Raw genomic sequence first — 27,387 nt, 5'->3', positions numbered from 1 at the left:
TCATGCAGCTTTAGTTATCCTGCTTTCGTTAAACTGCGTCGGTGAAACTGCGCATCACTCGTGACAGAGCCATGATGTCTGCGCCTTGCCCTGTCTGCGCCACCCCATAAGCTGCCATAAATTTATAGGGAGACTAAGCAGGGATGCATTTCTCAGTTGGTCATTATTGGGTCTGCTATGAGACACCTGAATATGGGGAGGAGATGGCCAGTGCCAGACCAGCTACAGACACAGGCTAGGGTCGTAAAGCTAATTACCTCTCTTGATCACTCAAGCCACATGGAGTTGAGAATCAATCACCAGTAATATTGCTATTGCAGTGTGTTTGTTATAGAGCTAGCAGTAAATATGGAAGTTTAAAGATATGGCAGCAGGAGACAATTACCAAAAATATGTAACAGCAAAGTCAGTTCAGTAGGGATGTACAGATGGATAGGAGACAATTACCAAAAATATGTAACAGCAAATGTGGCATGTGGCATGTTTCATTATTTAGAGACAAATCTTCCTGCTTTTACTTTTATTGCTATTTGCAGATCTATTTGGTATTGGCTTACCTGAGTCCATTTAAGAACAGTCAAAATCCCTAAGCCCTGATGAAGGGAGAGTGTATTTGGCCCCCAAACACATCGATTTTTTTCTGCTAGGAACCAATTTTCTCATGAAAAACCTTGGATTCTTGAATGTTTGACACCCTCATTAGATTGTAGCTATGATATTCAGATAGCTGCAGGATCCTGGATGGGTTGCAGTCACTGTTTGACCACCAATTTCCACTCAGTTCCTTCGATTTTTTTGATTGACTTTTGTGGAACTAGTCAGGGCCGTCTTTAAGGCAGGGCAAAAGAGGCAGCTGCCCTGGGCCCTGTGATTGTTGTGGAGCCCAAAGCAGCTGCCTCATACTTGCCAACTATTGCAGTTTAAATCCCCTTGTACTTTGAAGTTTTAGTCCTGTGCTGTACTCTGATATCTCAGTGTGAAGTGCTGGTACTAATGCTGCCCAGCTCTGCCCTATTGTTGTGTACAGATGACTCACCTGCAGACCGTGTTTACATGTAAATAACCGGCATTCATAAGTAAATAGCTGCGGCCGGCGGCATTGATATGTAAATAAAGGTGGCATTCATATGTATATCATACCCCCCTGCAGTGAGGAGATGATGTGCTGTAACCTCTAGCAACCAATCAGTGAGCAGTATTATTGTACAGTAATCTCTAGCAACCAATTAACAAGCAGAAATCATTTGCTGTAACCGCTATCAACTAATCAGTGAGCCGTAATGTGTGCTGTAACCTCTAGCAACCAGTCAGTAAGCAGTATTGATATACTGTAACCGCTGGCAACCAATCGCAATTGCTGCCTGATCTGATACAGTAAACTGATTTTAAGTCTAGCTGCTATTTATTGTATGTCTCAGAGCAGGTGGAGAGTGAAATTGCATGGGGGGGGGCCCAAGCAAATTTTTGCCCAGGGTCCAATCAATATTAAAGACGGCCCTGGAGCTAGTTGGTGCCAACAGGGCTGCCCCATGTGCGGCTAGCTTAACAATAGTCTATATTACACTCTTGGTGCTGGCGCCTCCCGGCCCCAAGAGTTTAATATAGTCTAAGATGTTTAGTTGTGACTGCCATGATTGGCTGTTATAGTTGTCACATAATCGGACAGCTCTCCGCTAGTAACTGTACCTGGAGTGCATAGGGAATGCGATCTCGGCACAGCTGCATTTACACTAATTTACGCAAATATGCGGCCGCCCTTTGCCAAGGCCCATCCGCCGCGAGGCCACATATTTTCATGCGTCCTGCACTAAGGGGTTAAGGAAAAAGAGCATGTAACTTTGGTCCCAGATCTAATCGGAGGACCACCCTTTTTATTGCTACTATTACTTTTTAAAGTATTTCTATCCTTTGTGGAAAATTCAGGTAACAGCCAAGTGCTTCACCTGCAGCTTTGCAAGCTATTAACTAGAGATGAGCCAACCTAGCAACACACTACTAAAATGACAAATCCCTGTCTGCCCACAGTGGTACTCAGGCTCTCCAGTTCATCCGGGGAGCCTGGGACCATAGTAAATGGCCAGGGATCCCTTCACACATAGGAGATGGAGGAACAAACTCTGATGAATTAAATTGGAAATTACAATGATTTTGTCATATCTGGTTTCAGACCTGTAACAGCCAGGAAAACAGCTGCTCAAGCATGATCTGTTCTTGATCAGCTGCTTTGGAGGACAGTTAATTTTATTTTACCAAAAAATTTGGTATTATATTGTTGTGTGCACTAAAATGCATTGTTGTGTGCAGTAAAATTTATTTTAGTATATTTTTTGCTGAAAATCTGCATTTGATAACCTCGCTGCATAAATATAATGCAGCAAATAATGGACCTCACATATGAAAGTGAGCAATCAATTAAATTCTTATCTGAGTAATAGCTGTCTGAGGATAGAGTCATTTTAAACATTATATGCCAAGCTAGATTTACAGACTGCTGAAAAACAGTTCCGTTTGGAAACATGCTTGGCCACATTCGTTGAAATATACAGTGGCTACTTGGTTCTCCTTTAAAAGGAGCTATTTCTTTTCTTTACATTCAACATAATGGAACTAAAACATGGTGGTCGTGTGCTGATATTCTAACTGCACTTTATCAACATGTCCATTATTGTTCAATTACTAATATGATCAACATCAGTCTTGTGGTTGTTTTCGGCCATATGTATGTATAGGGGCAATATAACTCCATTGCAGTGGGTTTTGTTGAAGAGGGTGGATTAAAAACGAGAATGACAGTGTTCATAAATATGTAGGATCTGCAATAAAATATGTGCATGTTATATTGAGTCTCAGCTAGGACATTTGTCTTCCTCCCACACAAATCAAGATGTTTCAGGTTAAGGCAGAGACTGAGGTGAAAGGTTATGGGAAAGTCACCAGAGGTTACAGACTTCTTCTTGTAAAGATGTTTTAGGTTTTCTCTTTGTTATTTAGAACAGGGCTGGTTAATATCAGAGCATTACCATGCTGTTTTTTCTCGTTAGTTAATTCCTAACGTAAGAAGCTCTGCAGGAGGGAACAATACATATGAGTGGGCTACATACACAACAATGGAAGTGAAAGCAGGGAGAACAAGAAAAATAGCAAATGAACACAGCATGTGAAGAGGCAGAGCTGAATGTTGGTTTTCACCATTAATGGAATCTGCCTCAAATATGCATCTCTAACACAATGATCAGTTTATTTATTCACCATGTAATCCACCAGCAGGAACTTGTCACTCAATACACAGGAATCCATTGAGAGACACTTGTTTCTTTTGATTCTGCACATAGCTCCTATTGCAGGATGCCTGACCTGTTTCCATGAGATGGCAGTAAGATACAGAAGTTTGCCGTGGAACTTGAGAAATGCTGAACTAAAGTTTGGCTTTAAAGATGGAGGATTAAGGGCTGGTTCACACCAGAAGGGGTGCGTTTTAGTATGTTCCCATGCTTCTCTCGCTGTGTGTTTTTCCCAATACCAAACACGCAGGAACACACGAAAAGTACAGTAGGCACAAATTTTAAAAACATGCCACATCAAACCAGTACCATGCAGTTTGGTGGCCAGATCATGTGGGCATTACATGCATTTGGGGTGCCTTTAACAATGACACTCACGCACATCTACCAAGGGCAGCATATTTTTGTGCAGGAATAATGCACCAAAATGCATGTTTCCAATGCCCCTTTCACACGGGCTGTCTGATCAGTTTCCGCCTGTCACTTTTTCAGACAGAACCCGATCAGACCCTCCAGTCTCTTCTATGGAACGGCAGATGTCCGCTGACACCCACCGCCATCTGTTCCTGCCTGCCAAAAACAGACGGATGTGGTCCCATTCCCCATTCGTCTGGTGGATCGGATGGCATCAGATAGCAAACATACAGGTTTTTTATTCTGATTACTCCGTAGAAGAGAGTAGGACCACTATGCAGAGCGGACATGGACCTGTCATCTGCCTGCTCAGTGGGATCAGCAGAGAGATCCCCCACTGAGCATGCGGATTCCGCTTAGCGGAGGTGCCCGTGTGAAAGGGTACTTAGAGAAACTTCACTTCCTTTCTTACCCTTCCCCTTTCTCACCTTTTATGCTGGTTGATTTACAATAAACATACTTACATGCCCAGAAAATCCAGCAGTAATCTGCCGCTCTGCTTTTGCACACTAGGTCCCAAGCCACCATCTTCCTCTCTGACATCACAGGTAGCCAGCTGTCTCTTCCTGATTCATAGTGTGAAAAACTCTTTTTTCACACAATGAAAGCCAGGATTAGTACATGTTCATGGCTGCTTGTTAAAAAAAAGGCTCATACATCTTCCTGAAGATGTGGCCACAAAATGTGTTGATGGTGTTTTACATAGTTTTCACGGCCACTAAATGAACAATCTTCAAGTACATTCCGTCTTTACAAGTGCCTCTGCTGAGATCACTTCCTCACTTCCTAGGGCAGAAAAAGCTTCATTACAAATCACAACTGAATCCACAGAAATCTTTGCACAGGATTATCCAGAACCCTCTGAAAAGCATAGAATGCGACCTCCTCTGCACGAAGACATCCATACATCCAGTTCTCCCATCAGGTATAGAAAAAAGCCAAAAATTCCTGCGCTTGAGAGATAGCAGTCTTCAGTAATCAAACCACCACGTCAGCTGTGCTGCCACTCATAACAGGTGAGGGGGAACCCAAAAGAAACTCGGGTGGGGGGGGTGGGGAAAGAGGGCGCACAAGCCTTGTGCATTACCTTCGCAACACTTTAATGTATAAAGGATAAAAAATACATACTCAAACGAGTATTGAGTCAAGCATATAATGTACAGTCCATCAATTGCATCATTCAGCAAGATCATTGTAACTGGTCAGCTGATCTTGCTGGATGATGCAATTGATAGACTGTACATTATATGCCTGACTCAATACTCATTTGTATGTATTTTTTATCCTTTATAAAAAAAAAAAAAATATATACAAGTGTGTGGGTTATAGTCCAATCAAGGCTGATCTTCTAGTGAAGAGTGGTGAAGACCCGATGTCATAAACCAGATGTGACCAGAACCGTGTGACTGCAACAGAGTGAACCGGACATAAAGAAGTGAAAGTAAGTTTATTAAGGAAAACGCATATGCGAACACACCACCAATACAGAGTGAACAACCAAACAATCAGTGATATAAAACCAACCAGCATATGTAGCAAGAGGGAGTACCAGAATCGTAGTAAGCCAGGCCGGGGTCATAAACAGGGAATAAGTAGCTGGGAAGGGAGATAAACAGTACAAGAGAGGATGGATGGATCACAGGAGGGACGGGTCAGGTACAAGGCTCAGAGTCCAGGCTCCAGGTTTCAGGTAACGGACAGGAAACAGGATCAACAGGTTCCAGGAATCAGGCATCAGAGTAACAGGATACAGGTCAGGGCTCAAGGAACAATACCAGGGCAACATAAGTGTGCAATTGCCGGGTATTTATACTACAGTTCTGCTAATTAAAGTCAGGTGACACCTGTCTGCAGAGGGGAATACCTGCTCCATACTGCCAGGATTCCTCCGCTGGTGGACGCCAGTACTGCAGCCCAAAGGTGTTAGAATACTTGCAGGAAAGAGCTCTTCCGACAGCTCCGAACTGCCAGGAGACACCTGCTGGTGGACCTCAGTACTGCATGCCAAATGATCGATATCACCATCGGAGGAGACCTTTCCTGACACCCGAACACTGTCGGATAATGGTGGACATCAAAGATATTGCATGATCAATAATAAAGAAGTGCGTGTGCCCTTACCGGAACGGGTGGACTCCTATGTCAGAGACATGGAGTCATACAGACATGGTGCCACAAATGGCCAAAGTGTGGCGCTCAGCAGGGTCCAGGACTTCCAGGGTGGGATCCAGAAAAGAGACGGAAAACCTCCAAATTGACCTCTAATCTTTGGTGCATCAAACTGGATCTTGATGGTAGGATCAACAGGACTCCGGAGCCACTCTCAACGAAGCATTATGTGGAAAACGAAAATGGTGTAGATCAAAAAAGATGGTATTTTATTTCTAAAAACCAGCATACAAGTATAAAAGTGATCACAAAAATAAAAACTGGGCAATGTGGAGAGCGATAAGCTTAAAAAACCCTACGCGTTTCGACCAATAGGTCTTCGACAGGGGCATACATCTGCTTCCCCACTTTGCAGAAATATTTATAGACTACACAGGGATCAAACAATTCAAAACAACCAATCAATGTTCAGATCCAAAGATGGCCACTGATTGGGTGTAAGGTGATCAGCTGATCACTGAGTTCCAGACCTCATTCTGGAGCCCAATGAAAAAAGAATACTGCTGTTAACATGCACCACTAAGCCAACCAGAAATCTATCTTTTCCCACAGCCGGCTTTCAGCTGCGGCCTTTGGAACTATTCAGTCAGGTCCATCAGTAATATACATTTATTTTTATGTTCCCTTTATGATTGATCTCCCTTGAGACCATTTCGTCACTTGCCTCTAGGCTTGGTTGGTTCCGGTCATGTGACTCACCTCCCGGGTCATGTGCTCAGTGTTCAAGCCAGTCACATGGTTGAACGATTTATTCTTCCCGGGCTTTTCATCGAATGATAGACCGCAGTTCTGCCATGTGACCACTGGGTGGTTCTATACACATTTCCAGGTCACTTTCTGGTTGGCTTAGTGGTGCATGTGAACAGCAGTATTCTTTTTTCATTGGGCTATTTCAGCTTGTTTAGCTTTTATTTCTCTTTTATGATTATTATTATTTTATTTTTATTTATTTTTTTGTTAGGGTAAGGGGTTATGATTGTGAGTTGGGCTTAGGGTTAGAATTAGGGTGTCACGTATATTGGTTGGAGGCCGAATCGACAAGAGGGCTTCCCTTGCGGCTCTGCTCCAAGTACCGCTGAATGTGGTGACAGAGGTACAAGGCTGAAAGAAGCACGGGTGCCAGTAGCTTGATAGCAGGTGACTGCTGCAGTCAGAGACGTAGTTAAGGTGAGCGGAGGTCTAACACGGTAAGACAACAGGGTGGTCAGGAGGTGCCTACGTGTCAGTGCACACTGGATATTAGCCTGAGCTCACCTGTGTGCTGGTACACGTGCACAAGCATTAGCTGTATCGGAATGAGCGGTAGCTGCAGAAGAATTTGCATTAGGTATATGATAATTTGTATTAGCTAAACTAGCTTCCTCACATAGGGTTCAGTTGTTAATATTACTACTGATATTATTATTATCCATACTTAAAAAGCCCTCACTGGACCCATCAAATGTTAACAACCTATGCCCCATCTCCTTGCTTCCCTTCTTATCCAAACTCCTCAAACGACTGAGCATCCACCTCACTGATAATAGCCTTCTTGATCACCTTAAGTCTGGATTTCGTCCTCAACACTCCACAGAAACAGATCTCCTAAAACTAATAAACGATCTACTAACGGCCAACACCAATCGACACTATTCTGTACTCCTACTCCTGGAACTCTCTGATGCTTTTGATGCGGTTGACCACCCCCTCCTCCTCAAAAAAACTCCACGCCTTTGGTCTCCGTGACTACTCTTCGCTGGTTCTCTTCCTACTTATCCAACCGCACCTTTAGCGTTTCTTACAACTCTAATTCCTCCTCTCCTTTTCCTTTCTCTGTTGGGGTCCCCCAAGGTTCTGTTCTTGGACCTCTCCTATTTTCAATCTACACCAACTCTCTGGGTCAACTAATAGCCTCCCATGGCTTCCAATACCACCTCTACTCTGACGACACCCAAATCTATTTCTCTACCCCTCAGCTCACTTCCTCTGTCTCCTCACATATCACTAATTTACTATCAGATATATCAGTCTGGATGTCACACCACTTCCTCAAACTCAATCTATCCAAAACCGAACTTATAATTTTTCCTCCCCCATATGCCCCTGCCCCTTCCCCTGATCTCTGTCAAAATCGATGGCATAATAACTATAAGCTCATCCCCACATGCCAAGGTTCTAGGTGTAGTCCTGGACTCTGAACTCTCCTTCAAGCAACACATAACAAAGGTTGTAGATCGGCGGTTAATTGCAAGGTTGTGCCACATCCTAAATTGAATATATATATAGAAAGAAAATTCCCCTAGTGGTGGATTTTAAAGGCACATGTAAGAAGGCGTAAAAGGAGTATGTACAGCATAAATAATAATTTATTGATTGAAAAAATAGTAAAAACACAAAGCAATAATATAACAGTAATTATAAGGAATGCGAATCAGGTACTTGTACATAGATACAGTGTTAAACCAATACTCTTGCACCCGACGCGTTTCGGAGTTACTTAGCCTCCTTCCTCGGGGGGGGGGGGGGTATAAGTTTACAGAGAATTCTATATTAGAAAAAAATGTATTGACAAAAATATAGTGGTAAGCATATAGGTGTACATAGACATGAGAACATTTACATACTATGCTTTTCATTTCATTTTCACTTGCGTTAACACTGTGTAAGCTGACTTGGCATTCCATAACAGTTAAAAACAAAGGCACTGACATTGTCTGTCTATCCAGCATATTCCTGATTACAGTAGATGGAAGTTCGTTATCGTATTGCCAATGCTGTTACTTCATGCGTAACAGTAAGTTTTTTACGTATAAATGTGAATAGGTGGTATTCTCTTCAGGCAACACATCCAATTACTGTCCAAATCTTGCCGCCTCAACCTCCGCAACATCTCCAAAATACGCCCCTTTCTAACCAATGACACAACAAAGCTCTTAATTCACTCGCCTGGTCATCTCTCACCTCGACTACTGCAACTCCCTTCTCATTGGCTTGCCGCTACATAGTCTATCACCTCTTCAATCCATCACAAATGCTGCTGCCAGACTCATCCACCTTACCAATCGCTCTTTGTCTGCCACTCCTCTGTCAATCCCTCCAATGGCTTCCGCTCGGCCAAAGAATTAAATTCAAAATACTAACAACTACATTCAAAGTCATTCACAATTTTGCCCCCAGCTACATCACTAGCCTAGTCTCTAAATACCAACCTACTCATTCTCTTCGTTCCCCTCAAGACCTCCTGCTCTCTAGCTCCCTCATCACCTCCTCCCATGCTGGCCTCCAGGACTTTTCCAAAGCCTCTCCAATCCTATGGAATGCCCTACCCCAATCTGTCCTCTTATCTTCTACTTTATTGGCTTTTAGACAATCCCTGAAAACCCTTCTCTTCAGAGAAGCCTGCCCTACCCACACCTAACAACTGTATTTTCATTTTCTCCATCAGCTCATCCCTCACAGTTATTACCTTTTGTTTTCACTTGACCCTCCCTTCTGGATTGTAAGGTTTAACGAGCAGGGCCCGATGATCCCTCCTGTATTGATATGTATTGTAAGTGTACTGTCTGCCCTCATGTTGTAAAGCGCTGCACAAACTGTTGGCGCTATATAAATCCTGTATAATAATAATAATAACACTGATATTATTATTAACAATAAATGAATAAATACATGTAAAATAAATACACAAATAATAAAAAATATTCAAACAATCAAATTCAATAAATGAATACTAAGTAACAGTAAATAATTAACCCCTTACCTTAACCCCTAACCCTTAAAATAATAATAATAATAATAATTAACTAAAATACCCCAAAACAAAATAAATAATAATTTTTATTATTATTATTAACAATAATTTATTTTTGTTTGGGTTTTGGTGTTTATTATTATTTTTTTATAATAATTGCATTTTTTTAATGTTAGAGGTTATCATTTATTATTACAGATTATTAATTCATTATATTTATGAAGATTTTTAGTTACCGTATTTATCGGCGTATAACACGCACCCCAAGTTTAGGAGGGCATTTTAAGGAAAAAAACTTTTAGGAGGGAAGTTTAAGGAAAAAAAAATTTACATTTAAATGCCCATCAATGCAGCCTTATCAGTGTCCATCTGCAGCCTTATCCATCATTGCAGAATGATCAGTGTCCATTTGCAGCCTTGCCCAGTGCTGTGTGCCGTTTGCAGTTGCCCATTGTCATATGAGCCTTGCCCAGTGCAGCCTTGCCCAGTGCCGTGTGCCGTTTGCAGTGTTTAAATCTGCCGCCAAGATAGAGCCTGTGTACTCGGCTCGTCACGCCGCCCCGCCTCCCTGCTGTCTCAGAGGATGAGGAGCGAGCGCTGCCGAAAAAGACCGAGCCGAGTGTACTGTGTACTCGGCTCAGCTCGGCTCGCAGTCCCGCCATTGGACGGAGTGTTATGTCCATCATAGGAGCTGGGCGGGACTGCGAGCGGAGCCAAGCACTCGCCTCGGTCTTTTTCGGCAGCACTTGCTCCTCATCCTCTCACAGCAGGGAGGCGGGACGGCGTGACTGCGAGAGGAGCACTCTGTCTTTTGCGGCGGCGCTCGTTTTTTCTCGGCGGCGCTCGCTTTTTTTGGCACACAGACCGTGGGGATCAGCGTATAACACGCACCCACGATTTTCTCCTGATTTTAAGGGGAAAAAAGTGCATGTTATACGCTGATAAATACGGTATTTGTGTATTTAGTTTACATTTATTTATTCATATATTATTGCCATTTTATTTTTTACATTGTTTCACTTAAGCACGAATTTGCAAAACGCGCGAATGCGCACAAAAACACAAGAATGGCACGTTTTCATTCATTTCTATGGGAATAAAAAGGCACCAAAAAGCACAAATCTACTCAACTGGAGCGTCAAAAAAAGCTCTAGAACTTGTTTGAGCTTCAGGCGTTTGGCTTCAGGCGATTTGGAGAGGAGATGTGAACCGTGTCCATAGAGAATAATTGATTTTTTTCTCCTCCCATGTTTTTGAGCTTCAAATTTCAAGCAGAAAATTGCTCAGGTGTGCATGGGGCCTAAGATAGTAAGTAATATATGCCCTAATAATCCTGCCAAGTGATGCCTATAGTAAAGGCAGGGTTAGATGCACCTGGAAATTATAAAAACAGCCACTAGGTTTTATCTAATATTCCAGTGTATCATAAAATTATGAGAACTTACCCTTGTGATCAAGTAAAGTACTATCACAGTGCAATTAGACAAGAGCAGTCCAATAAATAGCCTGCAAAAAAAAAAAAAAAAACAGGCAAATGTAAAAGGCCCACATCATAAGACATGTGTAGATAACCCTTAAATATATTTAGCCTAAATTGGATAACTCATCCAACTGACTTGATAGATGTAATAAAAATGGGGAAACACTTGCCCCGGTGTCTGCTACTGCATCCCCGCCAGGAGCTACAGACTCTACATAAGCCGTGACTGCACAGAGACCCGCCTGAAACCACCAAGGTGGTGCAACGTCTGATACCACACGGCGCGGTGCCATTACTACTCATGCCCAGACCGGAATAAAAAACAATTTTTTTTTTAGAGATAGATAGATAGATAGATAGATAGATAGATAGATAGATAGATAGAAAATATAAAATATTCTATACACACACACACACAGTATCTCACAAAAGTGATTACACCCCTCATTTCAAGAACTCTCTGAGGATATTGAGGATATGAAAAAAAGAATTGTTGCTCTACATAAAGATGGCCTAGGCTATAAGAAGATTGCCCAAACCCTGAAACTGAGCTGCAGCACTGTGGCCAAGACCATACAGAAGTTGAGTACACGTGCTCAGCGACATTTTTGTAAATATTTATTCTGTCTTTTCATGTGACAACACTAAAGAAATGACACTTTGCTACAATGCAAAGTTGTGAGTGTACAGCTTGTATAACAGTGTAAATTTGCTGTCCCCTCAAAATAACTCAACACACAGCCCTTAATGTCTAAACCGCTGGCAACAAACATGAGTACACCCCTAAGTGAAAATGTCCAAATTGGGCCCAGTTAGCCATTTTCCCTCCCCGGTGCCATGTGACTCGTTAGTGTTACAAGGTCTCAGGTGAGAATGAGGAGCAGGTGTGTTAAATTTGGTGTTATCGCTGTCGCTCTCTCATACTGGTCACTGGAAGTTCAACATGGCGCCTCATAGTTACATAGTAGGTGACGTTGAAAAAAAAGACACAAGTCCATCAAATCCAACCTATGTGTGTGATTATATGTCAGGATTACATTGTATATCCCTGTATGTGGGGGTCCTTCAGGTGCCCCAAATAGTTTTTTGAAACTATCGGTGCCCCCCCGCTGAGACCACCGTCTGTGGTAGGGAATTTCACATCCTTGCCAGTCTTACAGTAAAGAACCCTCTACGTAGTTTAAGGTTAAACCTCTTTTCTTCTAATTTTAATGAGTGACCACGTGTCTGGTTAAACTCACTTCCGCAAAAAAAGTTTTATCCCTATTGTGGGGTCACCAGTATGGTATTTGTAAATTGAAATCATATCTCCTCTCAAGCATCTCTTCTCCATAGAGAATAAGTTCAGAGCTCGCAACCTTTCTTCATAACTAATGTCCTCCAGACCCTTTGTTAGCTTTGTTGCCCTTCTTTGTACTCGCTCCATTTCCAGTTCATCCTTTCTGAGGACTGGTGCCCAGAACTGGACAGCATACTCCAGGTGCAGCCAGACCAGAGTCTTGTAGAGTGGTAGAATTATCACTTTATCCCTGGAGTTAATCCCTTTTTTAATGCATGCTAATATTCTGTTTGCTTTGTTAGCAGCAGCTTGGCATTGCTGAGCCTATCATCTACTAGGACCCCCAGGTCCTTTTCCATCCTAGATTCCCCCAGAGATTCTCCCCCTAGTGTATAGATTGCATTCATATTTTTGACACCCAAATGCATTATTTTAGATTTTTCTACATTAAACCTCATTTGCCATGTAGTTGCCCACCCATTTGCTTAGATCTTCTTGCAAGGTTTCCACATCCTGCAGAGAAGTTATTGCCCTGCTGAGCTTAGTATCATCAGCAAATAGAGATTGAACCGTTTACCCCATCCTCCAGGCCATTTATGAATAAATTAACAAGCATTGGTTCCAGCACAGAACCCTGTGGGACCCCACTACCCACCCGACCAATCCGAGTATTCCCCATATATCACCACCCTCTAAACTCGTCCTTGTAGCCAGTTTTTAATCCATGCCAACAGACCTTATTTTGTACAATAAACGTTTATGGGGAACTGTGTCAAATGCTTTTGCAAAATCCAGATACACCACATCTACGGTCCTTCCTTTATCTAGATGGCAACTCACCTCCTCATAGAAGGTTAACAGATTGGTTTGGCAAGAAAGATTCTTCACGAATCCATGCTGATTACTGCCAATGATACCGTTTTCATTACTAAAATCTTGTATAGTCCCTCATCATCCTCTCCAAGAACTTGCATACTATTTGGGTCCTTTTTAAATATTGGTTCTACACTGGCTTTTCTCCAATCTGCTGGTACCATTCCAGTCAGTAGACTGTCAGTAAAAATTAGGAACAATGGTCTGGCAATTACTTGACTGAGTTCCCTAAGTACCAGCAGGTGCAAGCCATCTGGTCCCGGTGATTTAATAATGTTAAAGTTTCCCAAGTCTAATTTTAATTCTGTCCTCTTTTAGCCATAAGGGTGCTTCCTGTGATGTGTCACGAGGATAAACACTGCAGTTTTGGTTACTGAAGCCCCTCTGATTCCCTCATGAAGACTGAGAAGAATAAATTCAACACCTTTGCCATCTCCCCATCCTTTGTAACCAGATATCCTTCCTCATTCTTTATGGGGCCAATATAGCTTGTCCTCTTTTTTTACTGTTTACATACTTAAAGAATTTCTTGGGATTTTCTTTTGCTCTCCTCCGCTATGTGTCTTTCGTGTTCTATCTTAGCCGCCTTTATTGTACCCTTACATTTCTTGTTGCATTCTTTATAAAGTCTGAATGCTGATGATGAGCCCTCAACCTTGTATTTTTTGAAGGCCTTCTCTTTTGCTTTCATATGCATTTTTACATTGGTGTTAAGCCATCCAGGACTTTTGTTCGCTCTTTTAAATTTTTTACCCAATGGGATGCACTGGCTAATGCCCTTATTTAATATGCTCCTAAAGTGAACCCATCTCTCCTCCATGTTCTTTGTTCCTAAGAGTTTATTCTAATTTATATCTTCTAGCAAGGTTTGTAGTTTAGGGAAGTTGGCTCTTTTGAAATTCAGTGTCTTTGTTTTTCCCTTATGTCTCATATTTGTGTGATTTATACTGAAGCCAATTGACCTGTGATCGCTGTTTCCTAAATTTCCCCATATTTCCACATCCATGATCAGGTCTGTATTGTTGGTAATCAGTAGATCTAGTAACGCTTTATTTCTAGTTGGTGCGTCTACCATCTGACCCATGAAATTTTCCTGCAAGACATTTAGGAACTGGCAAGCCTTAGACAAATGCGTGGTTCCCTCCTCCCAGTCTATTTCTGGATAATTAAAATCCCCCAATTATGATAACACTTCCCATCCTTGCTGCTAATCCAAATTGTCATAGGAGGTCCGCCTCCCCCACCTATAGCATACTCCCAGTATTATTTTTCCCTTAGCTTCATCCCTTTGGAGCTCTACACATGAGGATTCCACCTCCTCCCTAGCTCCTTTAGTGATGTCATCTCTCACATTCACTTGTACATTATTCTCGATATGCAGGCATACCCCTCTCCCTTTTTAACCCTCTCTATCCCTGCGATAAAGGGTATACCCTTGAATGGTTGCCAGCCAATCATGAGAGCTGTTGAACCAAGTCTCTGAAATTCCCACAAAATCCATATCCGCCTTGTACAACAGTAGCTCTAGTTCAACCATCTTGTCCGCCAGGCTCCTGGCATTGGTGAACATGCCACGTAGTTTAGATTGGTTGCATACTATCCTCCTATTGGGTGTTTTGAGAAGGCAACTAGAACTTGTTACTATACTTACCTTGGGTTTGTGTGCTTTAGTCAACCTACCACTAATGCCCCCAATACTACCCTCTGGACTATGTCACGTGCTGACTAGCTCTACCTCTGGACCCCCCCATCGCCTAATTTAAAAACCCCTCTAACTTTTTGGCCATCTTTACTCCCAGTACATCTGCACCCTCCTCATTTTAGGTACAGTCCGTCCCTTATATAGTACTGGTAATCGACTGTGAAGTCGGCAAAGTCGGCCCAGTCCTCCAGGAACCCAAACTCCTCCTTACTACACCAACTCCTCAGCCACTTGTTTACTTCCCTAATCTCCCTCTGCCTTTCTGATGTGGTTCAATGTACCGGTAGTATTCCTGAGAATATTACCTTGGAGGTTCTTTTCCTCAATTTAGCTCCCAAGTCCCTAAAAATCATTCTTTAGGACACGCCATCTGCCTCTGACTTTGCCATTGGTGCCAACATGCACCATGACAGCCGGATCTTCCCCAGCCCCTCCCAGTAATCTGTCCACCAGATCCGTGATGTGCTGAACCCGAGCGCCGGTAGACAGCATACAGTTCCGTGCTTCAGGTCTTTGTCACAGATTGCCCTCTCTGTCCTAAGAATTGAGTCCCCTACCACCAGAAACGGTCTATCCTTTCCCTTCACTCCCCCCCCCATTCTCACTGGAGGAGTTCTTCCCCTGGCAGCTAGGGAGTCCCTCAGCTCCAGCAGTGCTGGTCCCTGACTGGTTTTACCAATGTTACTCAATGGAGCATACTTTTTGGGATGCTCCAGCCCAGGATCGGCCTCCCTGGCACTTCCCCCTCTATCCTTCCTGACTGTCACCCATATACTCTTTTCTGGTGCCTGCACCTCTTTGTCTCCACCCATCTCTGTGCTGTCCTCTGCCGGGTACGTTCCCCGGCTCTTTTAGTATGAAGGGCCATCTCAGTGCTGACAGTTGCTTCCCTAGATTCAGAACCTGGGCTTCCAGGGAAACAATGTGCTTACATTTTGCACAGCAGTATTCGCCCTCGATCTGATAATCAAGGAACACATACATGCCGCAAGATGTACATCGAGTCGCATCTCCACACCCGCCGGGCATCGTACCTACCAATTTAATTAAGAAGATTGGGATTATACCCTGTCCAGATTATCTACCAACTAGCTTCCTGACACTACTACTCAACAATACACAGGTACTCAACAACACAATACACAGGTACTCGCAGACCCATGTCCAAAGAACTCTCTAAGGATATGAAAAAAAGAATTGTTGCTCTACATAAAGATGGCCTGGGCTATAAGAAGATTGCCAAGACCCTGAAACTGAGCTGCAGCACTGTGGCCAAGACCATACAGAAGTCGAGTACACGTGCCCAGCGTCAAATCCAGGAGGTTGTCTTTAGGAAATAGACGTATGAGTGCTGCCAGCATTGCTGCAGAGGTTGAAGGGGTGGGGGGTCAGCCTGTCAGTGCTCAGACCATTTGCCGCACACTGCATCAAATTGGTCTGCATTGCTGTCGTCCCAGAAGGAAGCCTCTTCTAAAGATAATGCACAAGAAAGCCCGCAAACAGTTTGCTGAAGACAAGCAGACTAAGGACATGGATTACTTGAACCATGTCCTGTGGTCTGATGGGATCAAGATAATCTTATTTGGTTCAGATGGTGTCAAGCATGTGTGTTGCGGCAACCAGGTGAGGAGTACAAAGTCAAGTGTGTCCTGCCTACAATTAAGCATGGTGGTGGGAGTGTAATGGTCTGGGGCTGCATGAGTGCTGCTGGCACTGGAGAGCTACAGTTCATTGAGGGAACCATGAATGCCAACATGTACTGTGACATACGAAAGCAGAGCAGGAACCCCTCCCTTCGGAGACTGGGCTGCAGGGCAGTATTCCAACATAACAACCCCAAACACACCTCCAAGATGACCACTGCCTTGCTAAAGAAGCTGAGGGTAAAGGTGATGGACTGGGCAAGCAAGTCTCCAGACCTAAACCCTATTGAGCATCTGTGGGGCATCCTCAAATGGAAGGTGGAGCAGCACAAGATCTCCAACATCCACCAGCTCTGTGATGTCGTCATGGAGGAGTGGAAGAGGACTCCAGTGGCAATCTGTGAAGCTCTGGTGAACTCCATGCCCAAGAATGTCAAGGTAGTGCTTATACAAGCTGTACACTCACTACTTTATATTGTAGGAAAGTTTAATTTCTTCAGTGTTGTCACATGAAAAGATATAATAAAATATTTACAAAAATGTGAGGGGTGTACTCACTTTGTATATATATATTTATATTGTAGCCAGGGGCGGACTGACAACTCATGGGGCCCCCGAGCAATAGGAGATCATGGAGCCCCCCCATGTCCCTGCCACACTGCCCACATTACATACATTGGACTCTACCCCCTTTAGCTGCAGAGGCAGCAGCTGAGGATGTACACATGCTGCGGCAGAAATTATACTCCCCTGTTGCTTTTGGTGGGTGATCGTGACCCAATCAAGTGAATAGGGCCACTCTGCAAACACCCAGCAACCATGTGTAATGCATGCAGTAGCAGCATGTTAGTGTGGGATCCAACGGGTTAAAGCAGGTTATGTGATGAGGCAATACAACCCCTCCTTATAGCCTGCTTTAGCCACTTGGTCGCTGTACTGCATATGGTTGCCCAACCTTTGCAGAGCAGCCCCATCCCAAGCGTGACAGGGTGTACAATTTCTGCTGAGGCTGCAACATGTGTACACCCCTGGACCCCTGGGATGGGGGCAGAGGGGGGTCCCTAGTATGGGGCAGAGGGGGGCCCCTGGGATGAGGGCAGAGAGGGGCCCCTGGGATGGAAGCAGAGAGGGGCCCCTGGGATGGAAGCAGAGAGGGGCCCCTGGGATGGAAGCAGAGAGGGGCCCCTGGGATGGAAGCAGAGAGGGGCCCCTGGGATGGAAGCAGAGAGGGGCCCCTGGGATGGAAGCAGAGAGGGGCCCCTGGGATGGAAGCAGAGAGGGGCCCCTGGGATGGGGGCAGAGAGGGATCCCTGGGATGGGGGCAGAGAGGGATCCCTGGGATGGGGGCAGAGAGGGATCCCTGGGATGGGGGCAGAGAGGGATCCCTGGGATGGGGGCAGAGAGGGGCCCCTGGGATGGGGGCAGAGAGGGGCCCCTGGGATGGGGGCAGAGAGGGGCCCCTGGGATGGGGGCAGAGAGGGGCCCATGGGATGGGAGCAGAGAGGGATTCCTGGGATGGGGGCAGAGAGGGGAAAGTGGCAACTCTTTGCTTTGGGGAAGGGATGGGTCGGTTTTGAAATCCCCCCTACTAGCTCATGTCCTCTTCCCTCAAAGACCCACCCAGCACATTTTTTCTTATACCCCCTTCTCCATGTAATACCTGCCCCCAACCCCCTCCCCTATCCACAAACTATACACAGACCTCAGAATTAGCACGGCTCCTGTAGTGTAAGATCTCTTCTCCCCGGCTCCTCCCCTTCCTGTCTGTGTACTGTGGAGCCGAGAAGGATCCTCACTCAGTGAGCTGTGTTCAGGCTCAGGAGTGAGAGATGTCCGCTCAGCTGCCACAAAGGGGAATCACTGCGGGAGGGAGCCCAGGCACTGAAGAGATTCCTGACTCACTGCCCGACACAAGCGAGCCCGTCAGCCTAGTTACCGGAGCTCAGTGCTGGGGCTTGTTCCGGCACTAGGCTCTGGGATAAGCAGAGATTGGGACTGACAGGGGGAGTCTCATGGGGCCCCCTGCTGGCCGACCGGGCCCTCGGACGGCGCCCGAGTGACCTAATGTAGCAGGACGGTACCCTGTTAGGAACCAGGTCTAGTGAACAGCCAGTACACTAATTGGTCCGCTGTGTTCTGGGCTTTAAGTAATGACCAGACCAGTGTTCTGGGCTCCACCCTGCTTGTGTGCCCAACAAGTTTGGCACAGGAGTCAGGAGGGCTCCACCTAGACGAGAGGTGGGAGCCAGTGCAGCACGAAGCTGCTAGCGATATGCACGGAGTGGCTGAGTGTCCGGTCTGTGGGAGACAGACCAAGGCCTAAAGCATAAGGCCTGAGCAGGAGAGCTGCGGTTATTAGCCAAGAGGGCTAAATGTTTATTTCTGTAGCAGGATTGGTATGCTGAATACCCCTGCGAGGGAATCTACTGTATTTGTTGAACTTTCTTTTGAATAAAAATGGGCAAAACTAGCCCTTAAATTAAGGAAAAGTGAGTGGCAGTGTCCTTAAAGACCCACACTTGGAGTGAACCCCTGACGGTTGGTGGAGGAATGCTTTGGGGCACAATCCGAGATCCCTGGAATCAAGTAAGTTCATCTGTGATATGAACTGTGTGTTAGTGCATGAGAATGCACAATATGTGTGAACCTGCAAGAGAGAAAAGCAACCTGCTTTAAAGAGACAGTGCTCTAAAAAGAAATTTTTGTTTTGCTGGACTGCAAAGCTGTGAAGTGGAGTGACTGCGAGTATGGAGAGTCCACCAATGTTTATATTTGCAGTGGATTGGTGCAAGCGACACCTGGCAGCACTGAACCAAGTTAAAGAGGAGAGCAAGCCAATGTCAGGGCTGGGCTCAGCCCTTCCTTCTCTGAGCTGACCACTCAGCTGTAAGCTAATTGCCAGCTCCTATCAGCAGTTACTCAGCTGCTGATGATATCCTGCTTGTCAAACCTGCCTACTTAACCACTTAAGGACCAGCCTCGTTTTGGATTTTAGGTGTTTACATGTTTAAAACAGGTTTTTCTGCTAGAAAATTACTTAGAACCCCCAAACATTATATATGGTTTTTCTTCTAACACCCTAGAGAATACAATGGCGGTCATTGCAATACTCTTTTTTGCACCGTATTTGCGCAGCGGTCTTATAAGCGCACTTTTTTTGGAAAAAATTCACTTTTTTTGAATAAAAAAATAAAACAGTAAAGTTATCCCAATTTTTTTTATATTGTGAAATATGTTACGCCAAGTAAATTGATACCCAACATGTCATGCTTGAAAATTGCGCCCGCTCGTGGAATGGCGTCAAACTTTTACCCTCAAAAATCTCCATAGGCGACGTTTAAAAAATTCTACAGGGTTGCATATTTTGCGCTACAGAGGAGGTCTAGGGCTAGAATTATTGCTCTCGCTCTACCGGTCGCGGCGATACCTCACATGTGTGGTTTGACCACCGTTTTCATATGCGGGCGCTACTCGCGTATGCGTTCGCTTCTGCGCGCGAGCTCGTCGGGACAGGGGGGGTTTTAAAAATTTTTTTTTTTTTTATTATTTATTTTACAATATTTTATTTATTTTTACACTGTTTGAAAAAAAAAAAAAAAATTGTGTCACTTTTATTCCTATTACAAGGAATGTAAACATCCCTTGTAATAGAAAAAAAGCATAGCAGGACCTCTTAAATATGAGATCTGGGGTCAAAAAGACCTCAGATCTCATATTTACACTAAAATGCAATAAAAAAAAAAAAAAAAAAAAAAAAAAGTCATTTAGAAAAATGACATTTGAAAAAATATGCCTTTAAGAGGCGTGGACGGAAGTGACATTTTGACGTCGCTTCCGCCCAGCAGTGTCATGGAGACGAGTGAGCGCCATCTTGGCCTCACTCGTCTCCAGACACCACGGCACAGGACGCGATCGCCTCCGCCGCTACCGACGGCTCCGGTAAGTGGCGGAGGGCACCGGATCGCGGCGGGAGGCCCCTCTCCCGCCACCGATAAAAGTGATCTTGCGGCGAATCCGCCGCAGGGACCACTTTTATCTGAAAGCCGGCCGCCGCACGAAAACGGGGATACTGGGGTTATGGCAGCTAGCTGCTGCCATAACAACGATATCCCCGTTCAAACTTAGGACGTACATAGTCGTGCGGCGGTCGGGAAGTGGTTAAGCCTCATCACTGAGTAAACTATCGCCTGCATTCCTGTTAAAAGACTTGCTTGGCTGACATCCCTTCTTGCTCCAGATCCTGCTTGCTGTTTTACTACACTCATCTCCAGCTCCCTGACATTTGGCTCATCTGACTATCCGTTCCAGTTCCTGAACTCTGGCTATGTTTTTAATAAATTTGTTCTATTAACTTTCATTATTAAACAAGTGTGATTTAACTGTACTTCTGTCTCGGTCTGATTTCATGGTTTCTGACAGTAGGCGAAGGCATGAATTCAGAAGATAGTCAATCCACTTGTTGGTAATATTTTTACCAGATTGGATGAGCAAGTTCACCGCATGGATCAGTTCGCCATGGCGTTACAAACGCTCCTGAGCCGCTCGGCATACCTAGAATCTCCCACTGTGGCTTCTCTGGTACAACAACTGTGTTGCAGGCCGTCCCTACTGCTGTGCCAGTCTCTGTGCAGGCACCCGCCTCGAGTATTACCTCTATAAGGGGTATATCTGATTCCGCTCCGCTTTCCCAGTGATTTGGGGGTGATCCAGTCCAATGCAGAGGGTTTCTCAAACAGGTTGAGATATACTTTGAGATGCTGCCCCAGGCGTTTCCCACCGTCAGAAGCAAAGTAGGTTTTGTGATAGCTTTGCTTTCTGAGAGAGCTTTAACCTGGGCAAACCCCCTATGGGAGATGCAAAAACCTGTTGTCTTGAGTTATCCTGAGTTTGTGGCCACCTTTAAAAGGGTAGTTGACGTTCCCGCATCTGCTGCCAAGTGCCTCGTGTGCATCAGAGTACGAGAACTGTTGCCGATTAAGCCACTGAATTCTGTACTCTGGCAGCAGAGGTTGCTTGGAACAACAAGGCCCTCGTGGTTGCTCTTTCTCATGGTCTCTCAGATACCATCAAGGATGAGATAGCAGCCCGAGATATACCCACTGAGCCGGAGAAGTTGATCACGTTTGGCATCTTAATTGGCTCCAGAATAAAAGAAAGAAAGACTCTTTTAAGGAGCGCTTGAGGAAGCCTCCTGTAAGTTTGTCTCCAAACTTTGCAGTCCCACCCTTGCCTCCCTCACCTCCCATGCCTCCTGGTACCGAGTCAGTCTGTGAAGATGAACCCATGCACTTGGGTTTCATGTGACTCTCTACGGATGAGAGAAGCTTTAGAAGTAGGGAAGAGTTTGTGTCTTTATTGTGGCCAGGTCACTTTTTGAAGTCTTGTCCTACCCCTCCAGGGAACGCCCGAACCTTAAGGTCCTGTCATCGACAGACCTTAGGTGGCGTTGTTTCGTCCCCAGTTATCCAGAAGGATAAGCCCCTGGTTTCAGTCACTCTTTCTTGGGCTGAGTCATCCGTCGAGATACAGGCTCTAATCGACTCTGGGGCTGCAGGCCTGCTTGATGCTGCCTTTGTATCAAAGCACTCGATTCCGCTGCAGCTGCGTGACACTCCACTAACCATTGAGGCTCTTGACGGGAGACCTCTGCAGCCTGCCCATGTGACTCTTGAGACTGTTCAGTTGTCTATGGCCTTAGGGGCTCTTCACCATGAGATAATCCAATTCCAATTTATTTCCTCACCTAAGTTACCGCTGGTTATTGGTTATCCTTAGTTACAGAGGCACAACCCCTCTTTTGATTGGCTCCGTGCTGAGGTTCTCTCCTGGTCACCACAATGCAGTAAGACATGCTTCTGGAAGGTAGCCAGTGTCCTGTGCACCTCTTCACTCTCCTCCCTGCCGGATGAGTACCGCGATTTTAGAGATGTCTTTGACAAAGGTCAAGCCAGTAGTTTGCCTCCACACCAGCCATATGATTGTGCAATTGACCTTCAACCTGTTACCGTACCACCTCATGGCCGGGTTTACCCTTTGTCGGTCTTGGAGGATAAGGCCATGGAGGAGTATGTTGCAGACACACTTTCTCGAGGTTTCATCCGCAAATCCTCGTCTCCTGCTGGTGCTGGTTTCTGCTTTGTAAAGAAGAGTGGTGAACTAAGACCTTGTATTGACTATAGAGGTCTATAGAGTGGAAAACTGCGTTTTATACCAGAACAGGCCATTATGAGTACCTCGTAATGCCTTTTGGCCTTTGCAACGCCCCGGCAGTTTTCCATTAATTTATTAACGATGTCCTCCAAGATTTGTTGCAGTTATGTGTGGTGGTTTATCTCGATGATATCCTCATATTTTCCAAGTCCCTTGAGAGCCACCACACAGATGTCTGTCGTGTGCTTCAGAAACTAAGAGAGAACAATCTCTATTGTAAATTGGAGAAGTGCGAAAACAGGTTAAATTTCTGGGTTGTGTCATTTCCACTGCTGGTTTTTCGATGGACCCAGAGAAACTTTCAGCAGTCCTACAGTGGCCTAGACCCATGGGTTTACGTCCTCTGCAGCATTTCCTGGGCTTTTCCAACTATTATCGGAAGTTTATTCGTAACTTCTCATCTCTGGTCAAGCCCCTGACTGATATGACCAGTAAGGACGGTAACCCACAGAGTTGGTCTCCAGAGTCCGTTAAGGCCTTTGAGAGTCTCAAGGCTGCCTTTGTTTCTGCTCCTGTGTTGGCACATCCTGATCCTACATTACCTTTTATCCTTGAGGTTGATGCTTCTGAGACTGGTGTTGGCGCCCTTCTGTCTCAATGTCCTACCTCTGAGAGTGCTTTGCATACTTGTGGCTACTTTTCCAATAAATTGTCACCAATGGAGTGCAATTACAAGATTGGTGACAAAGAGCTGTTGGCGATCATTTTAGCCCTGAAAGAAAGGAGACATCTCCTCGAAGGTACCACTGTGCCGGTTCTCATTCTTACTGACCATAAGAATCTCACATTCTTGTCTGAGGCTAAATGCCTGAAGGGCACAATGGGCTCTTTTCTTGTCAAGTTTCAATTACATTGTCTCATTCTTACCCGGTACTAAGAATGAAAGGGCTGACGCTTTGTGACAACAATTTTCCTCCACTTCCAAGATGGGGTCGGTTCCGGTTCCTGTGATTCCTCCTTATTGAATTCTGGCTACGGTTCGCACCAGTCTCACTTCTCCTTTGGGTGACAAAATTCTTGCTGCTCAGGTCCATGCTCCTCCTGAGAAACCTTGTGACCGCTGCTTTGTCCCAGAGAGTCTCCGTACTGCCGTGCTCCAGACTTACCATTCCCCCAAGGCTGCTGGCCACCCTGAGAAGAATCAAATCTTTTGGGCCATTTCCCAACAATTCTGGTGGCCTAGTCTACGTGCTGATGTAACCGCCTTCGTAGCTGCCCGTTTCGTGTGTGCTCAAAGTAAGACTCCACGACATCTTTCAGTGGGCCTCCTACAACCCATACCCAATGGAGAGAGGCCCTAAATCCACCTGTCTATGGATTTCATTGTAGAGTTACCCAACACCCAGGGCAACACAGTTATCCTTATGGTGGTTGACCGGTTCTCAAAGATGTGTCATTCTATTCCACTTAAGAAGTTGCCCACTTCTAAGGAACTGGCTTCCATTTTTGCTTGGGAGATCTTTCGCTTACATGGGCTACCCAAGGTGATTGTCTCGGACAGGGGTAGTCAGTTTGTGTCTGGCGAGGCTTTTGTGCACAGTTGGGAATTCAGCTTGCTTTCTCCTCTGCGTATCATCCGCAGTCTAATGGGGCCGCAGAAGGAGCCAATTGGTCCCTGGGGCAATTCCTACGTTGCTATATTTCTGACCATCATAACAACTGGTCAGATCTATTACCTTTGGCAGAGTTTGCTCACAACAGTGCCTTGAATTCTGCTTCCTGATTGTCCCCGTTTATGGCAAATTATGGTTTCCAACCTTCCATGTTGCCTGATTTGTTCCGCAGAGTATTCCTGTGTTAGAGGAGCATCTCAGTGGTCTTTGTTCCACTTGGGCACAAGTCCAGGAGGCTTTGCGACATGCTAACAATAGGTACAGACTCCATGCTGACCACAGACACCTGCCTGCGCCTTCCGACCAGGTTGGGGACAGGGTCTGGCTGTCATCTCGCAACGTGTTCCCTCACTGAAGTTCGCACCTCGGTTTATTGGGCCTTTCCGTATTCTTTGCAGGATTAACCCAGTGGCCTACGCATTAGACCTTCCTTCTAATATGCGTATTTTGAATGCATTTCATGTCTCCATATTAAAACCTTTGGTCTGCAACCGCTTCACCACCTCGTGCCACGTCTTCACCCTGTACAGGTTGAGAACCATGAGGAGTATGAACTACAGTCCATTGTTGACTCCCGTAGGTGCATACAGTACCTTGTGCATTGCAAAGGGTACAGTCCGGAGGAACGCTCTTGGGTCTCATCCTCAGACGTACATGCCCCTGTCCTCCTCCGCGATTTCCATAGAGGTTTTCCCCTCAAGCCTAGTGGTCCTCTGAGGGGGAGGGGTCATTGAGGTGGGGGTACTGTCAGGGCTGGGCTCAGCCCTTCCTTCTCAGAGCTGACTGCTCAGCTGTCGGCTAATTGCCAGCTCCTATCTCTCCACAGTTATGCCCCGTACACACGGTCGGACTTTGTTCGGACATTCCGACAACAAAATCCTAGGATTTTTTCCGACGGATGTTGGCTCAAACTTGTCTTGCATACACACGGTCACACAAAGTTGCCGGAAAATCCGATCGTTCTGAACGTGGTGACGTAAAACACGTACGTCGAGACTATAAACGGGGCAGTGGCCAATAGCTTTCATCTCTTTATTTATTCTGAGCATGCGTGGCACTTTGTGCGTCGGATTTGTGTACACACGATCGGAATTTCCGACAACGGATTTTGTTGTCGGAAAATTTTATATCCTGCTCTCAAACTTTGTGTGTTGGAAAATCCGATGGAAAATCCGATGGAAAATGTGTGATGGAGCCTACACACGGTCGGAATTTCCGACAACAAGGTCCTATCACACATTTTCCGTCGGAAAATCCGACCATGTGTACGGGGCATAACTCAGCTGCTGATGATATCCTGCTCGTCAGACCTGCCTACTTAAGCTGTCCAGCCCAGAGGATCTCTGCCTTCACCTTGGTCAACATTACAGAGACTACCGCCTGCATTACTGTTAGAAGACTTGCTTGGCTGACATCCCTTCTGGCTCCAGATCCTGCTTGCTGTTTTACTACGCTCATCTCCGGCTCCCTGACGTTTGGCTTTTCTGACTATCCATTCCGGTTCCTGAACTCTGGCTATGTTTTGACTACATTTGTTCTATTTATTCCAGAGGACCCGGTGCATCACGAAACACGTTAAACGGCCGCTGATCGCAGGCGGTTTACCATGTTATCGATCCGTCAAACATGTCATGACGCCGGTTCCTCCTTCCCCTCTGTGTACCAATCGGTACAGAGGGGGGGGAAATCGGATGGTAGCAGCGCTGTGGGCTGGATCTGTAGTGCCCACAGCGCTGCTCAGTGACAAATGCAGTCACATCCAGCCATCCATCCAGGCTGAGCCATCCCTCCATGCTCAGCAATACCCTGCACTACTCTGCAATACCCTGCACTACCCAGCAATGCCCCACCATACTCTGCAATACCCTGCCATACCGTGCCATACCCTGCCATACCCAACAATACTCAGTGATACCCAGTCATACTCTGCCATACCCAGCCATGCTCGGCTGTACTCGGCCTCTGTATGTGGCCAGGCTGTGGAAGTCTCACACATGTGATATCACCGTACTCAGGAGGAGCAGGAGAATCTATTTTGGGGTGTCATTTTTGGTATGTAGATGCTATGTGTTAGAAATATTGTATAAATGGACAACTATGTGTTAAAAAAAAAATGCGTTTTAACCACTTCCCGCCCGCCGGCTGTCATACGACGTTCTTGACTTCGTGCAGGGACATCTGAATGATGCCTGCAGCTACAGGAATTATTCAGATATCAGCTTTTTCAGCCGGCGATTCCCTACACCATAAGAACGATCATAGCGGCTGTTCCACTGCTTGATCGTTCTTACAGGAGGCGAGAGGGGACCCCCCCTCCCACCGCCCTCAGGTGCTTCTACCGACTCAACGCTACGATCAAAGCCAGGATCGTTTTTTTTTTTTTCCCCCCATTTCAGGTTTCCCAGCCTAGAGGTGAGATGTGGGGTCTTACTGAACCCATATCTCATTGTAAAGAGGACCGGTCATGCCATATTCCTATTACAAGGGATGTTTACATTCCTTGTAATAGGAATAAAAGTGATCAAAAAATGTATTTTTTGGAAAAAAGCGTCAAACTAAAATAAAGTAAAATGAACAATAAAAAAAAAATGTTCAAGTGCCCCTGTACCCGTGTGCTCGCATGCAGAAGCGAACGCATACGTAAGTCCCGCCCACATATGAAAACGGTGTTCAAACCACACATGTGAGGTATCGCTGCGATTGGTAGAGCAATAATTTTGGCCCCAGACCTCCTCTGTAACTCAAAACATGTAACCAGTAAAAAAAATTTAAAATGTCGCCTATAGGGGTTTTTAAGTAGCGAAGTTTGGCACCATTCCACGAGCGTGTGCAATTTTGAAGGGTGACATGTTAGGTATCTATTTACTCGGCATAACTTCATCTTTCACATTATGCAAAAACATTGGGCAAACTTTACGGTTTTGTTTTTTTAAAGCACAAAGCTGTTTTTTTTTTCCCAAAAAAAATGCGTTCGAAAAATTGCTGCGCAAATA

General features: G+C 45.3%; 1 long non-coding RNA gene across 1 annotated transcript in view; it reads right to left on the bottom strand.

The window, feature by feature from the left end:
- LOC141128211 (uncharacterized) overlaps positions 1-27,387 on the bottom strand; it is a 43,384-nt gene that overhangs the window by 8,493 nt on the left and 7,504 nt on the right. Inside the window, exon 2 of the long non-coding RNA XR_012241659.1 lies at positions 11,040-11,100. This is a non-coding gene — a long non-coding RNA (uncharacterized lncRNA). The remainder of the gene's footprint in view (positions 1-11,039; positions 11,101-27,387) is intronic.

The sequence above is a fragment of the Aquarana catesbeiana genome, linkage group LG02 (genome assembly GCF_042186555.1).
Source record: "Aquarana catesbeiana isolate 2022-GZ linkage group LG02, ASM4218655v1, whole genome shotgun sequence".
Classification (NCBI taxonomy): Eukaryota; Metazoa; Chordata; class Amphibia; order Anura; family Ranidae; genus Aquarana; species Aquarana catesbeiana.
Note: the sequence above shows the minus strand (reverse complement) of the source record. Positions and strands in the feature narration are given on the sequence as shown.